The 16765-nt window shown below is 49.4% G+C and overlaps 1 protein-coding gene across 1 annotated transcript in view; it reads right to left on the minus strand.

Moving 5' to 3' along the window:
* The window catches only part of LOC149369444 (mediator of RNA polymerase II transcription subunit 30-like), a 77541-nt gene that overhangs the window by 59546 nt on the left and 1230 nt on the right, over positions 1 to 16765 (minus strand). The gene's annotated exons all lie outside the window — the stretch shown is intronic.

Genomic DNA, 16765 nt, shown 5'->3' on the forward strand with positions numbered 1-16765 from the left:
AACCTCAGGAACCAGTTGGATGATTCAATTAGACTGTCCTACTGGAAGCAGGGAAAGAAATTGGACCGCTCAATTGGAAGGGAAAGCAATTTTACTGTCCGAATGGAAGTATGAAAAGCAATTAGACTCTACAATTGGAATCAAATGGACTCGAGTGGACTGCCCTAATTCAATTCGTGCTATTGAGTCCAGTTGGTTCCCATTGGATCCAGTTGGCAGGCCCCAATAGGACACAATGGTTTTTCCTGGCTGGGCGCTTTCTGGTGCCACTCCGTGAGGTGGCGCAGGCGCCTTCGGCGGCTGACTCGGCCGTTCCCTTTGATGGCGGCACCCATCGCAGGTATCATAAAAGGGCACGTCGAGAAAAACAGACGGCCCGATCAACGACGAGCAGCTGCGGCCTCCGCAGTAACTGCACCCTCAGACTCCGGAAATGAGTGCGGAAGCACACAAACCGTATACGACGGCGGCGCTTCTTTTGGGAGACCGCGATAACCGCGCGCGCCGGAGGCAAAATACAAGACAATCCTGTCGCGCGGAAAAAGGAGGCTTTGTCCTAGCGCATAGCTCGCGATTTCCAGCAAGTGGTGCTGTTTGAGTATTCCCCGAAACACTTACGATTACTGCGCAACTATCCCGGCGTTCTGTTTCATGAGGAGATTCAGCAAAGTGCGCTATTTTCCCCAAGATCGTCGATCGAAATTTCATAGCAGCGGAAACAATGCTGAAGGTTGGGAAGAATGAATGGCCACTCATGCAGGAGGTGTAGCGGGCACAGAGAAAATATGGAGACAGGAAAGACGGTTTGTCCGGCCAGGATTTCGCGCAGTGACGTTAGGGCGGAAACACCATGTCAGTCCCGAAATGGGCACTGAGGACGACATGGTGAGGATGCCCTTGGCTAGATGGCTGGTCGGTATGTAATTCCGTGTACGTAATCCGTTGCTGAGCATGTCCGATAAGCCTATCCTCCTATGTTCGCTTTGTGAGTCGGCGCTATTGGTTCCTAGTTTAAGAAAGAAAAGGGGCTGCTGAGGCTGCTAGTTCAGTTCATCTCTGAGCAACGTAGGAGGCAAGGACCAAACTCATCCACGCATCGCGGAAGCAGCATTCGTTTTCCGAGCAACGATGAAGATCATCTTCCTGCTTCTAATATGAAACCTCCAGGAACTGGAGAGGCCGCCCACGGGCTGTGGCTCGTTGGCATCAAATCCATTAAGCGGAGTGGCGTATAGTTTTGCTCGACCGGCGAGCTCTGGCACTGGCCCGTTCTCCTCACCGCAGCACGATCTCAAGTTAGAGTTACTTGTCTGGTTGCTTGCTTGTCACTCCGCACTGGACACTGCCGTAGTGGGAACTAGAGCACTGCACGGGCCTCAATCTGGGGCCCGAGCCCGGCCCGGGCCCGAGACCTGAAGCCCGAGCCCGGCCCAGGCCCGCTAAATTATCGCTCCAGCGAGCCCGGCCCGGCCCGTGAATCCCGCAGTGAAGCCCAGCCCGGGCCTGGCCCGGCCCGTTTCACAGTAACGCTTGAGGTACACTGCTCACTCTGAGCAAGTAGACTGCTACTAGACCGATAAGGAACTGGCCGACAAAGGTTCTGAAACCACAGTTTGGCTTGCAGAAAGTTGGTTCTTTCTAACCCAGAAGGAAGTGATTAAGAGTAGTGCTCGCCAGGCCCTCTTTTGGACAGTGATCTCGTGTAGGGGCGCGAAGATAAACTCGGAAGTTCCGAAAGCGAAATAAAATGGCTGCATACGCGCGTAATAGACTACTTTGCATTCCCCCATGATTTTAATCAGCTATATTTTGCCGCCCTGAAGAATAAACATTAAAGCTGCTTAACAAGCAGTGGGATGACATTTTTTTAGTGAACGCGATCTCACAGGTTGAAATCGTAGCCAAACTGGTCGCCTTTCAGCAGAAACGAAAAGCTAAAAGACCTGAGTATTTCATGGTGTGTGTTTTGAAGACTACAAGCGTCCTAAACTTTGGGATGACGAATGATCAATGGCCAATTAAGACCGGTTGAATTTTACTCTTACTGGTGGAGCAGAAGATAACGTGCGAACGACGTGATAACAGGGCAAAACCCTTGTCATGACAACCAGGCTGAAGAAGCGAGGAGAGATAGATGTGCTTATTCGATGAGATTTACAAACTCTCACGAGCTTTTGTGGCTATTGCATTTACGAGACGTTCCGGTCAGCTCATCAAAAAGAAAACCAAACGCGCTGTATTTTGTGAATTTTCTCACATGGGAAAAATATAGCTATAAAATTAAAGCTATGTTTTTGGGGCTTAAGGGCCCAAGGGGAGTCAGGCTGTGAGAGACACCGAAGCAATGGGCTCCGGATCATTTCGACCACCTGGGTTTCCTCAACGAGCAATGATGCTACAAAGTACATGGCTGTCATGCTTGCCGCCTAAACAGAAATGCAGCCGCTGAGGATAGGAGCAAACCCTGGTTCCCCGGCTCAGTAATCAAGCGCCTTGACCACTAAGCCACCACGGCGTGGAAATAAGGAAATAAATAAGTCAATGAATAAAGTTTAGTTTTTTTCTGAGCGCGTACTATAACCCATAGCTCATCCGTGTCGCTGCTCCAATGTCGCAGTTGTGTACTTCACTCTGCAATAGTGAATGAATAGTCGGACACCAGCCGTTTCTGTATGGACCCAAGCCCCACTCGCATCCGCAGCTTTAAGCCCGAGCCCGGCCCGGGCCCGCAACTTCAGGCCCGGCAAAACAGATCATGTACCGGCCCGACCCGGTCCGCGGGCCGGGCCGGGCCCGTGCAGTGCACTAGTGGGAACACTTTCTCTAACACGCGTTGCCGATGTATAGCAGTCTTCGCTCTTGGGCCCTCTGTCTGCGGGAGTGTCGCATGGGACGCGGCTTCCGAAAGCTCACGGGAGCTGAGCTCAATGAACGTTATTGAATTTAGAAAAGGCTGTGTCTAAATTCACATCAACAGACCTGGTATTTTTTACAGTTTACAGTGGACGGATTCATGGAGCGGGTTTTCGAAGTCTGACGTGTCTTGTAAAATTGCTGCGCACGTTCTTTATCGCAGAAGCTCGAGTAGCACCGAAGATTAGAACGATGCTACATAACTGCTGTGTAAAATTTAACAAAGTTACATGTCACACTGAAACATCATGCTAATGTAAAAAACTAACAACTAACGTCATGTGCTTCATCGTTAATATTAGTCCAACGTTTAAACTATACATTATAAGAATGCTTTGCTGTAAGCGTTATTTTATTGTTCAGATAACCTTTCTAAAGCAACATTACCATTACACCTCAAACATTTTGTCTCAGGTCTTTTTCATTATTCGTACAGTATTTATGTTGTTAAGCTACCAAAATTTTCCAGCTACGTACAGTGCCATAGAAGGGAATGCACAACCTAAAATTTCATTAGAAAACTTTTCATATTATTCCTTTTTAACTATCACCTGTGGGACATCCTTCTCCGGCCATGGTATGCGTTAGAAGGTGAGTGTATATGAGTTCGATGCATTCTTTATGCTGTGTTGTATAGTGTAACACTCTTTGCTCCTTGCAGAATGACGATTGAAGTTGTGTGCTCAGAACTGATGAATAGCTGGTCTAGGAGGGTTACTTTACCATTGTAGTTGTAGTTGCATAGGTGTTGTTCAAATGTTTATTTCGGGTAATAACAGCTTATTTCAACGTTTATTCTTAACGATACAGAAACACCGAAAAAAAAAGGGAATCTAGTACTGTGTAACAACGTTCATCATAAACTAAGCAAGTAACATTGTTATAAGGTTTTGGTGCCACGTGGAGTGCAGGTCGCGCGTTTTGGGGCCCGACCAGTTACGCCCTCGATATTTGGTTCTCTCTCGGCGGTCTGCTCGGCTCTTTTATGGATAACCATCCAGGACGGTTGTTATATGCTGTTCGGAATGGGGCGATCAGTGGTCGAAGAGCGTACTTCGAGTGCGTGCCAGCAGTGAGCATATATATAGCGCACGCCCATTTCAGACATCGTTCATTCCGCGGTTGTGCGGTTAGCCGCACGTCGTTCGATTGCAGCGTGCGTAGAGTAAAATTATGTCTGGCTATTTTCATTGCCGCGTTGTTTTCCTCTGTTGCTGCATGCTTTATAGACTTTCTTTTTTTTTTGCGGTAAGCCGGTCTGCTCTGTTCGGAGGTTGTACGCATGCCGCAGCGATGCTCCGGTGTACGTGCATGCGGTGATAACGTCCTTAGGCTTGCGTTAAGCCTGAATCTGCAGGTATTTGACTGCGCGCTTACTTTCGCTGAACTAACCAGTCAGCTGCAGGCTGTGCCCTCGAGAGAACAGCAGTTGTACCCGAGTCACAGGCCTCGTTTCTCGGCTGCACTACAGCTGGGTCACCCAAAATACGGCTCTTCGCACGGAAGTGGCGAACGTCCTTGCTATGGCCTTCGGCCTGGCAGACTCGCCTGCCGCCGCTGTACCAAATCAAATCGGGAAACAACTGCTTCTGCTGTGGCCGCCAGGTGTAGTACGTATATATTTGCAGGCAAGAACACACCGTACGGCTTACGAATGGGCGTAATGGGCGTAACGTGAGGCGAGATGCGTGCTCTGCTGCAAAGGGCTGTCGATCCACTGTAGACTGTTCTCATGGGCGTCCGGAGGGGGGGCAAGGGGGGGCGGCTGCACCCCCCTGGAAAATCACTCACTCGAACCGTGAGTGATGGCCGCACGTCAGGGGCGGCGGTGCGCTCAGCCAAAAGAGTAAAAGCGGCTCCGCTTCCACGCTTTGGGTCACATCTGCGAAGTGCCGCGTCCGGGGACGCGTCGTTGCAGACATACAGCGGCACCGGCGAGCATGTGTTTCGAGCTGTCTTGAGATGTGTGCCTGTTTCTTTGATCTCTAGAGAGATAGCGACACGGAGGCAGACAGTGCACACCCCGGCCACCGATGAATTCTTCAGGAGGGAGGGACAAATCAGCCGTGTCCATCCCCGCTTTGTCGGGCTGCTCAAGGGCAAGCGGGCGATGAGTTGGCGCCGCCGCCGCTCGCTGTCTCCTCCGATCCACGGGAGAGCGCAGTTCGGTACAAGCGCCGCTTTCAGAATCTTCGGCAAAGGGGATTAGCTGCTTTTATTCACGGCGACGCAGTCTCCAGAGGCGCCCCCACACCAGCGTTCCTTGCGTCTTCTCCGGAAACCAGCGCCTTTGGTCAAGGCAGCCCGATGGCGCCTGCCTGGCTCGCCTGTCACCTCTGGCTGGGCCTCAAATCCCAACAGCGCCCATGTACTGTGCGATGTCAGTGCATGGTAAAGAGACCCAGGTGGTCGACATTATCCGGAACTCTGTACTAATCCGTCCCTCATAGCCTGAGTCGTTTTGGGGCTCTGAACCCCATAAAAACACACAAAACAAATTTTCCGACCGGAGTGGCGAGTGTCCCTTCCCCTCGGAAGTCGCGCGGCGTTCCTTGCGTGTGCGCGCCTCTGTGTTTGTGCTTCGGTGTTTTTAGTGGCCGGTTGTCAACGAAGCTGAGAACAACCAAGACAGCGGACGAGAAAACGACGAGCGGCGAGTAGTGTGTGTGCAAATACTCGACTGTGCGGTTGCGCGAGCAAGATGGAGCGAGGTGTATGAAGCTGCGAGCGTGCATTTATCTTGTAAATAAGTTTTCGTTGTATATATAGTCATTTTTTGTTTTCAACGTACGCATTCAACCGTTTTTCCAATCAATGTGTATATATTTTTAATACTACCAACCCCGAGGAACTCCATAGCCAGCTTTGTCTCGCGCGGTCCCGAATGATGGACATTCGACGCTTCTTCAAGCGTCAGCGGTTGTCTGACGAAGCATTATCCAAATGCGCCCCTCCAGATTCTGGTGTGACATGTGACAACGGTGTAGCATTTGAACAGAGTGATGCAAGCTTTTATCACCGCACAGTAGCTGATGTCGTCGACTCCATGGAAGGGACTCTGTCAACAGTGAGTTCAGGTGATGCAGCAGGCCGAGATGATTCCATTTCTCCTTTCTTGGGATTTAAGTCCGGATTTGACCAGAGCGATGCAACCTTTCATCACCGGACAGTAGCCGACGTCGTCGTCTCCATGGAAGTAACTCCACCAGCAAGCTCCGGTCACGCAGTAAGCCGAGACGATTCCCTTTCTCCTTGCTTGGGATTGAAGTCCGGAGACAACATCAAGAAAACAAATAACTTGCCTCAAGAATATGACTTAGGAGAGTTTCTAGGCAAAGCTAAACTCACTGGCATACCGGACTTTTTGAAGTTACGTCTTCTTACTAAGCCATGGTCGCCAAATGTCACATATGATTTTAAGACGGATGTAACACCTGGAAAGAGGCCTTTTCGACATCAATGGCTGGGAGATTACGCCCTCTGGCTTGCGTACTCAGCGACAGCGAAAGGCGCCTTTTGTCGTTTTTGCGTCATTTTTCCTCCGCGTGTTCACCGGGGTACTCAAAGTAGTTTTATCGTGCGCGCTTTCAGTAACTACAGAAAAATGCACGAGGCGTGCAGGGATCATGTAAAATCCCAATGGCACCAGGAGGCAATGACGGCCTCACAGAACTTTATGGATGTGATGAGAACTCGTATGCAGCAAGACTGAGCACTCTTCTCCACGAAGTGATAGTACCTTTTTGCATTTTTATTAATTTTAATTGTTTCTTCGTTGATAAACTCCAATGTATCTCTCCTAGCCTCGCTTTAATTTGCTGTTTGTATTTTTTCTTTCATGTGTGTATTTTACTTATTTATTTTATTTATATATAAATAAATAAATTTTCTCCGCAAATAGTGCCTTTTTGCTACGAACATACCTCCCCCCCCTCCGGCGCCAGAACCAATGGGGCCCCCCCCTGCAAAAAATTCTGCGGACGCCCTTGACTGTTCTACTTCAAATCACACTGCAAATCAAGCAAGATCAGTGCGACCTATTTAAATGGTTTCAATTAAGGAGCAGTAAGTATTAAGGCACCGAACAAGCGCATATATCGTTGACGGCGTGCGTTGAGATTCGCCATTACCCCATTGCTCGGACGGCAACCTCAGAAGTGTGTAATGGGTACACTTCTGTTGCCTGCATCGCTGCTTGGCAGGTTGCAGCTCCTCGCAAGTCGCAGATTCGGCGTGCAACTTCCTTGCTTTGTGGGGATTAAGGGTGCGCAGCATAAAATGGAGTGCCTACGTTGAACGCCACTCTGACACGTCTGCCGCACTTGCTGGCGTGGCTCTGGGTCAGAAAGATGCTATTTCAATGAACTGAACATGTCTGACATTTCTTACACTTCCATTGAGAAAAAGGTTATATAACGGGCGATTTCATTTAACCTTATATAAAGCGTGGCTGGTTACGCCTTTGATTTTGCATAATATTTTAATGCTGTCATTCATTCAAGGCAATAATTAAATGATAATCATTAGTTTTGGTCTTCTAGAAAATCTTGGAGCTGACGAAATGTTGATCGCGCAGAGGTGGACATCCACGCTTCTGCGTACTCGTATTGCTGTTCTCGATGGCGTGTCTGTGAATACTCAGAGAGAGTTCATAGTTTTTTTCTCGATTCCTGAAATTTCATTGTTTTTTCCAAAACTGGTCAAACTTAAGTTGCATTTTACACAAAATTATCCATTAAACGACAATAAGCTCATCGACATATACTCTACAGATAAAAAGTAGTGGTTCTTAAACTCTAAGAAAACGCAGGAACAGATAGTTTAGATGGCGATTAAAATAGTTTCGCATCCTTTACAGATAAAAGTACTGCTTCTTAAATTGAAAGAAAATGCATAAACTAATGGTTTAGATGACGATTAAAATATTTCCGCATTTCGATATTCTCTTTAGGTACTCTACTTGGCTCCTTGTGAATATTCTGACGTACAACAAATATGTTGCGTAATGCTGACGGGATGCAAAATGGACCGATTAAATAATAATGGAACTAATAACAAATATGAAAAGAATAAAGCGAAGCGCACTTGAGAGCAAAGCATAAAGATTTGGCTGCTGACATATCAGTTACCAAACTATAATCTGTGCATAATTTTAAGAGATCAAGTATTTGGACGACCTTGGCAGAGCTCTTTTTTAATTCAGCAGTACACTATGTGAGGACTTCACAAATTTGGCCACAACTTCTTTTCGCCGCCCCACATGATCGTCAATATCGGGAGGGTGTGGGGATCGCCACCTGAAAAAAATAAACATGTCGTTAGTGCAAAAATACTAATTTAATTTGCACAGCATGGCATGAATAGAAGCGGTGACATGAACTTTTAGCCAACTGCAAAGTGAGAAAAAATGCAGCCATGACAACGTAAGATGAAAAATATACGGCATGCACAGGACAGTAAACTCTGCCATGCATTGTAATAAATTATTCGACTGAAATCGCATCGAATGCACTGTAAAAAAAATACATACTATGCATAACCGTGCCAGAGATACAACAAACGCAGCGACTTGAGCAGTGCCTCGACCCGACTGAGATTGGAATTCTCAACACAAGTCGGCGATTCTGCCTGTCAGTAAGTGGTACCCTGCTGAAAAAAAGTTCTATGATGCAATAACCTCATAGATCATTCATCATAGAATATCATGCCATCTGTATGACATATCATACAATCTGTATGATATATGATACGAATTGTATGATATATCATACAATTTGTATGATATGTCATACAGATTGCATGATATTCTATGATGAATGATCTATGAGGTTATTGCATCATAGAACTTTTTTTCAGCAGGGTAATAGCGTTCCATTAGCGTACCAACCGATTAGATCATGTAATTGCACATTTTCTGGTATTTGTGCACCAGTAATTGCTGGCGGGAGCGGAGAAGGCGAGAATGCGAATCGCTTTCAGTCAACTGGCTTGTATCGCTCGTAGTACGAACAGCAAGCGGCAGGAGGGGCCGAATTTCAATTTTATAGCGCGTGTCTCCGCAAACAAACATTCTAATAATCAGAAGTGGATTCGTTTCGATCATGTACTCGCTGTTTCCAAAATGTTCAGTTTGTAAACGGGGTACTCTGTCGCAAGCCTAGCATCTAAACTGTCACACTCGCCATGTCCAAGCAGGCAGCGAAAGCGTTCATGAAAAACTGCGCTCCACGAAAAACTAGATAATCATTGCCCTCCGCGATCTTGTGTTTCAACATATTTTGCTTTCGTTTTTCTAACATGCAATACCGTGCCACGTTTGCCCTACAGGCAACCGGCGACAAAAAAGCACGCGTGAACTGCGAGCATGGCACTCACCGTGCTGATCGTTCGCTGCGTCGAGGAATGGTCGCTTGCTCCCAGTTGGTTATTGCAGGAGCTAATGGCATAGCACACACGAGGATGGACACGAGGCGAACGCCCACCCAAAATTTCTAGGCTTGGCAGGAATAAAACGGCGAATGACACTTTCAGAGATCGCACGCTGCTTCGGCTGCAGCCCACCGGCTGCAAATTATCAGCCCAAGATGGCGTCGGCGGTAGGCGGCGCTCGAGTAAAACAAACATGGCGGCGCCCAGGTATCGAAACTAAAATCACTCGATGCACGACGGCGTCCAAGCGCGAGGGAGAAAGCACGAACGTGCGCGTAAAACGTTTCTTTCACGTGCAGACTGCGCACACTTGTCACCAGGAGGGCTACAGTCGGCCTGCCCGGTCAATTTTGTGGAGTCACTTGGAGACGGCGCTGTTCACAGGCGCCCACAGGACCACCCTGCGAAGACGTTGTCCCCTTCTGCTGCCCGATTTGCCTACTTCAAGGGGATAATCTATGTGTTCGATATAGCCAATAATTAGAAATATCCTGGATAGATATATTCGAGTTCGACTACATGGATTTACACCGTGCAATGCATTTGCTTGGTACTGTGAGCACTGCTGCTGCTGTTGTGAACATCCTAAGAAATTCATGGCTGGATAATGTAGATGCAGAGTCAGAGTACAGCGGACCGCACAGCAGGCGTCTTGATGGCGTTGTGAGCTGGAAGAATACGCTGTGCGCGCATGGGGACATACTATGACGCCGTGCTTCCGTCATCGTTCTTACAGTCAGCACCAACCGATCTCGACACAACAATAACAGAAACGCCAGCTGCACCGTATGCAATTCATCATCATCATCATCAGCCTGACTACACCCACTGCAGGGCAAAGGCCTCTCCCATGTCTCTCCAATTAACCCTGTCCTTTGTCAGTTGCCGCCACTGTATCCCCGCAAACTTCTTAATCTCATCCGCCCACCTAACTTTCTGCCGTCCCCTGCTACATTTGCTTTCTCTTGGAATCCACTCCGTTACCCTTAAGGACCAGCGGTTATCTTGCCTTCGCATTACATGCCCTGCCCAAGCCCACTTCTTCCTCTTGATTTCAACTAAGATGTCATTAACCCGCGTTTGTACCTTCACCCACTCCGCCCGCTTTCGATCTCTTAACGTTACACCTATCATTTTCCTTTCCATAGCTCGCTGCGTTGTTCTTAACTTAAGCTGAACCCTCTTTGTTAGCCTCTACGTTTCTGCCCCATAGGTGAGTACCGGTAGGCTACAGCTGTTGTATACTTGTTGTTGTATGCAATTAGCGATCTGTTTACTTCGAAGTGATGACAACGAGTGTTGCTTTTTGCAGCGCGGTATGGCATGCTGTTTGCGAACGATGTTTTGGTCTTCTGGATGTCTTTTTCGTAATTACAATATTTCGAACTATTTGTTTCTTTATTGTCTCCTGGCGGCATTGTGCAGTACTCCCTTTCCTAGTAGTCCTCTCCACTGCTACAGTGTCGATGCTCCAACGCATGTTGTAAGCAATATAGATATATACTATATTATTGGTCAAATATTTTTAGGGAAATCCCGTGAGGTGGAGTAGAATTGTAATACGGGGGTAATTACTCGCTTTTATGCACCGAAATCCAGCCATAAGGCTGCAAAGGAAAGCTATACAGCTTTCTCAGAAACTTCGTAGTTAAAGAAAAATTCGTCCTGGTGGTCGATACTATTTTTCGCTAAGCTGTGTGTCAGCGCCTGTCTTCTGGTTTCTTCTTCCACGTGCCTCGTCCTTCGCATTGATAAATCAAAGTGTGTTACCAACTCGCCTGTTTATCGATCTTGCCGAAATAAATCAAAGTTACTGGCGACAACCATCGCCAATGAACTCGCAACTACGTGCAAAGAAGGGCTGACAAGGCGGCAAAAATCGGACTGCACAGATATAGAAACAAGCGGCCTTTGTCGATCTCTAATTCGCGCCTAGAGAAATAAGTCCGTTGTTTTTTCCAAGTTACTGTGTTGAAATTTCGTAAGTCAGAGACATGGCGCCTGTGGCCGCAGAGGGCTGCGTAGAGACTTCTTGCCACACCATATAACACTGTGACAGTGCGCTGCGCGTCTCCGGAGAGCCGCTATCTCCGGCGACATGTTGCCATTGTGGGACCCCAGAGGCGCTTGAACAGAGAATGTACATCGCCAGGAATCGTCGGGTGCTGGGGGCCGCGGCTCACTAGGGTTCCAAAGGCCCGCAGCTTGGCCGTCAGATTTACTCGCACGCCAGCAAGCATTCAACTGGTCAAACACACCCCGCAAGAGTGACAGAGGGCACCGGCAGGAGGGGAAGGGACTCAAGCAGTGTAGGGGGTCCGGGGAAGACGGGTAATGCTGCAACTGCTGGCGCTGACAGGAGGGAGACGGAGGCGCTCCCGCCTAGAGAGAAGGATCGCCCGAGTGGAGGTGAAAAACGAGGAAAACTGGTCAGTGGAGGTGACGAGCACGGCCCGAGACGACTGGCAAGCCGGTCTTCCTGAGCCCGAAGCGCCCAGGCCATCGCAGAGAAGTCGAGCCTGAGCGAACGAACAAGGTCCACTCCGCAGTCCCTCCGTTCTTCCTGACGAAGACTCCGGCGCAAACGCAGCAGCATGTAAGCTTGGGCACCCCAGCCCCTGCATCATGTGCTCGCTAGCACGCAATTCTTGAATATATCTTTTTTGTTCCAACTTAGTTCAGCGGAGTCTTTTCCTCTCCGTCCCGTGTGAACGTGCGCAGTAGGTGGGGTCTTCACATCACCGTGGTTGCTGTCCGACCAGCACTCCTTCGCACATCGCTCTCATCTCACAGCGTGAGGCCAAACCGACATCTTGTCAATGACCATCATAATGAGACTGCAGGGCGAAAAAGATCATCCGGTTGTTTATCGATGCTGAGAGATGTAAAATTTAATTTATATTGAAACTTTTCCTCGAAGTCAAAAACGTGCGTGCGAACGGCACGACTGAGAACTGTATTTTTTTTGACAAAGCGATTTTAGAGACAGGCCCCATCTTGCCCGTTCGTACTGGCAAACAGGCGGTTTTTATCTCCAACTCTGTGCATGATGACATCACATTTACGACGGCCTGGGAGGCAGAAGAGGGACGGCGGCCCGTCAGTAGACAGGCTTCGTGCATTCGACTGCAGTCGTTGGCTGGCAGTTCGTGCACTGTGGCTCCTGAAGCGCTTGCGGTGATTAGTGTGTTGTGGGGTGCACGTGAATCACTCGGCGAAAACGACGGGAGTGCTTCGCGATGAGCGGATTCATGCCATTCCGCCCCTGAGGTCCGAGACGGCAAGAGCTAGTTTTCTCTCGACCATTTAACGCGGGAGTGCAACAATGACAGCGTATTCTAAGGCGACAGCGCTAAAGGCCCCGTTCACCAGAAAAAAAAAAAAAAAATGGAGGGGAGCTGCGCCTTAAAGGTGCGACGCGATACCCTTAATGAGTTAATTCCCTTATATGCGGAATTGGTGATTGTCAACTTTATATTCATAGGTCCCTGGGAGTCCTCACACCACTCCTTAAGCAGTGGTGCAGTGGGGTAAGAGATGCGCCGCTGCTACGCGATGGAAGGGGCTGCCACCGGTGGGGCTTCTGCGAAACAGGTTGATGCGACACAGGCCCACTGCTGAGAGCACCTGCCATCGCACGGAAACGGCTCATTACTTAACTGTTGGAGCACTGCGCTTACCCCAGCACTGCGATCTGCACTATACTGCTCCCACCCCACTTATGTAGCAAGTTATACAGTGCGTTTGTCCTGTTCATTATTTGTATTGCAATGTCTCTGTAGGTATGGTGTCAGCACTGTATTTCTCTCTCACATTGTTAGCCTCCTCCCAAAGTGGGCATTGTGAGAACAATGAATAATTATTGTTAATACGGACTCTCGATAACATTCAGAGCTCGCAGGCTTAGTGCTTTAGCTGCGCTTAAATTTTGTCTCTCGTTCACGCCTTGTTAGATGTTCATACTACTTGCCAGTGTTACCTTTATGATACAGCAACTTCGAGAAATTGCTTTTCTCGTAGCTCGAAATGTGTTCAGAATTGGCATTTCTATGGGACAGTTTTCTGTCTACGTTGCGGGCTGGCTGTGTGCTGTTTCTCCTTCCTGCTCTGAACACTCGCTTCATATTTGGTTCCTTAAGACAGCCATCACGGTTTAGAAATAAAAATTGGCTGTGGCTTGGCTGTGGTTAAGCCTGGAGGGTTGTCAAAGGAACATCTGCGCGTAGCCATATATTGTTGCGTGAGCTACATTGCCACAGTCTCTCCGTTTCGACTGCTCTTGCACGACCATACTGCGCATGCACGAGGAGCAAGTGACGTCACTGCGCGCAGCTGGCGTGCCGGCGGCCCCAGTACGCTAGCTGTGCGCCCCTACTGCGCATCGGAGAGGAGAGAGAGGCGATGCAGAGCGCGCGGCAGCGGCGGCGGCCCCGGCGCACTAGCTATGCGCCACTATTGCCTCATGCGCAACTGGCGAGCGCGGCGGCAGCACCTCTGAGCTACCCCCGCAGCGACGGCGGCGGCGCGCCAGCTGTGCGCAGTGTGACGTCAGCCACTGCTCCTCGCGCATGCGCAGTATGGCCTTTCCTCGGCTCCGCGAAATTGCTGGGCGACTAGCGCGCTGTTGCTTTCGCAAAGAACAGTCGGCGTGCTGCGCTCGCCGAGCATCGCCCTGATCCGTCCTTTCTCGTGGCAGCAGGTTATAGCTAAACGGCGAGTCACTTATACTGAGGTTGTCTGCGAAGTCACTTCCACTGTCGAAGTAGATGCAGAAAGAACCGCCTGCTCCGTCGCCGATTCGCTTTCGGCGCATTTTTGGCGCCGTTTTTTTTTCTCGAAATGACATATGTAAAATATTCTCATAACTCGTTGCATTAAGCGGTGTTGGTTACCGGCGGCCAACAGAACGGCCCTAGTTATCAATGTGTCAGGAAAGCTGGGCACGTGCTACTTGCAGTTATTTAGCCCACTCAAGAACATTTAACTGGAATAAGAAATCGAGCGATCTGCTAAACTTATCACTGCTCGATTCCTCTTCATAGCTGCCCCTCGAGGAATAGGCAGCTTAACGTCGTCTATGCGAGCAACGCTTATACAGTGATCGCGAACTCCTCCTTCAAAAATGCGCTTTCTTTGGCACCTCCGCGTTAAATCTGCCGACCGAACCCGCTCTCGGGGTCGGGGACCAGTTGAGGCGCCGGACAGCGTAAACCGATTCTTCGCGATAGGCCGTGTGGCTGGGAAATACGTGACAAAGCATTCCCGCGGTGTTCTTCGAGTGAATCGTGCGTCCCGCAACACAAAACCAGTGAGCGCAGTCACTTAAGCGAACGCAAACTGCGAACAAGGTCTACAGGCGAACGCACGAAGCGGACGGTGGCCCACCTAGCCCGGCAACGAACAGCCACCGTCCGTTTGCTGTGTCCCAGGGCAGCCAGGCTGCGCCAAATGTGATGCCATCATGCACAGCGTTGGCCGTAAAAATCGCCTGTTTGACGGCGTTAAGCGGAAGGATGGGAGGCTATTTTTTAAACTATTTCTAGGCAAAAACTAAATTGTTCTCGGGTACTTCGTTTGTGACTCACAACCTCGGCTTCAAGAACAATTTACAATACAAATTTCATTGCCATCTGTTCGCATCGGTGAACATGCCGAGTTGCCTTTTAAGTGTGGCAGTTGTGCGCGGCTCATAAACGCTGAGTGACGACACATAAAAACAGAAGGAATCCAGGGGCGCGATTACGAGTTGCTCAAAATCGTCTCAATCGGAAAGTGTCTCAAAAAGTGTCTCATTTGCCCCGTTCCTATTGGTCGGTCGTGGCCAGCGGCCATATTGGTTTTTTGCGTCACCGGCCGACGTCAGAAGTGCGCCAGAAGTGGTGACGTTGCTTGCCTAATTATGCGAGCCGATTGAGACGATTCTTTGAGACTGGAACGGGCGATCTCAAACCGCTCGAGACAGAAAATGGCGGTTGTTTACATGGCCGGTGGCCGCGCGAGCAGCGGTGTAAGAGGGTGCATGAAGACGGTTTTGACGTGCCGGACGAGTTGTTTCGACGTTTTGACATAGGAAGGAGCATAATGGCTGTGCGACGAACTCGGCGTTGAACTTGGAGGTGTGCGGGTGAGTGCGCGGTCAGTGGAGCGGCAAGTGCCTGTGCGCGCCTTCGCCGCCGGTGGGTTTCAAGACACCGTAGGAAATGAAGTAAACGTCGGCGTAGCCCAACCGACTGTGCAAGTGTTTGCGGTGAGTTGCGGAGACCACTGTCAAAGTTAAGTCGCAGAAGGTGCGCGCTTTCCGGCGAGACCCCTCAAGACAAGGCGGCGGCGAAGGTGGACTTCCTTCGCATAAACTTTCGCCACCGCAGTATCCCCGGCGGCGTCATCCGAGCATCATCCGAACGGAACGGCACCACCAACACGAATATCAAGTGCTTAACCCGAAGCGGGCGGCATGAGTTGGTTACGAGGCGGAAGAGTGATTGTTGCCGCAGTGACCGGGCGTGCCGGCTCTTAATTCCCGCAGTGAGATTGCAAGCTCCCATCAGCTGCACCGGTCTGCTTCCGTATGTCGGCAGTTGCTGCAGTGTGATTATTCATGGTCGCCGGGTATTTTCTGAACAAAAATAAATATAATCACGCATCGCCCTTGGAGCACATTTGACATCGATAGCAGCAAGGTGAGTTCACACTGGCGAGTCGCGGAGGTCGCGCGACAGGCTTAAATCGATTTATTACGCTCCCTCCCCGCTTTACATGTGCTTCGCAAACCGTAACTAATTGACCGAAATCGGTCGCCTAGAATACTAGCGCGACGATTGCAACTCGCCAGTGTGAACTTGCCTTGAAGCTGCCTTCGCCGGTTTTCGAGCCAAGCGCTCCTTCCAAATTGTTCTCGGCAGACTCGTAGCAATCACTGCCTTTAAACAGATTTTTCCGCGCACTTAAGACGTCTGCGCAGTACTTTGATTCTGCGTAATGTGTAAAAAAAGAGGACAGCCGTCGAATCAGCTGATTTTTTTTTTCTGGCTGCCATGTTTACGATGGCTGAATATGTGCGTGGAGGGATAAGGCTGAATCGGTTGAATCAGGCGGCAGCTCACGCCGCCTAGCCGCCGCTACCGACGCTTTTCCAGCGTCAGCGCACCCTCGCGGCAGCAAAAGTGACTGAAGAGCAAACTTAATTGCAAAATTGAGGACGCTTCTTCTTTTGCTTCATGTCGTTGAGTTTGAAACATAGTTTGTTAGCGAAATAAAACATTCTTCAAATTATTAACGGCGTGTTTACAGCAAAACTTTAGTATACGGTCCCTTATTGCGCAACTAAATGCTTCCTGGGTGGAACCCTACTATTAGACACCACAACCTCGCTGCTAATTGGTTGATTCCGCGGTCAACAACTCGCGGTGTCGTCATTTTGACG

This window comes from Amblyomma mixtum, chromosome 1 (genome assembly GCF_055824585.1).
Source record: "Amblyomma mixtum isolate Tamu chromosome 1, ASM5582458v1, whole genome shotgun sequence".
NCBI classification, from domain to species: Eukaryota; Metazoa; Arthropoda; class Arachnida; order Ixodida; family Ixodidae; genus Amblyomma; species Amblyomma mixtum.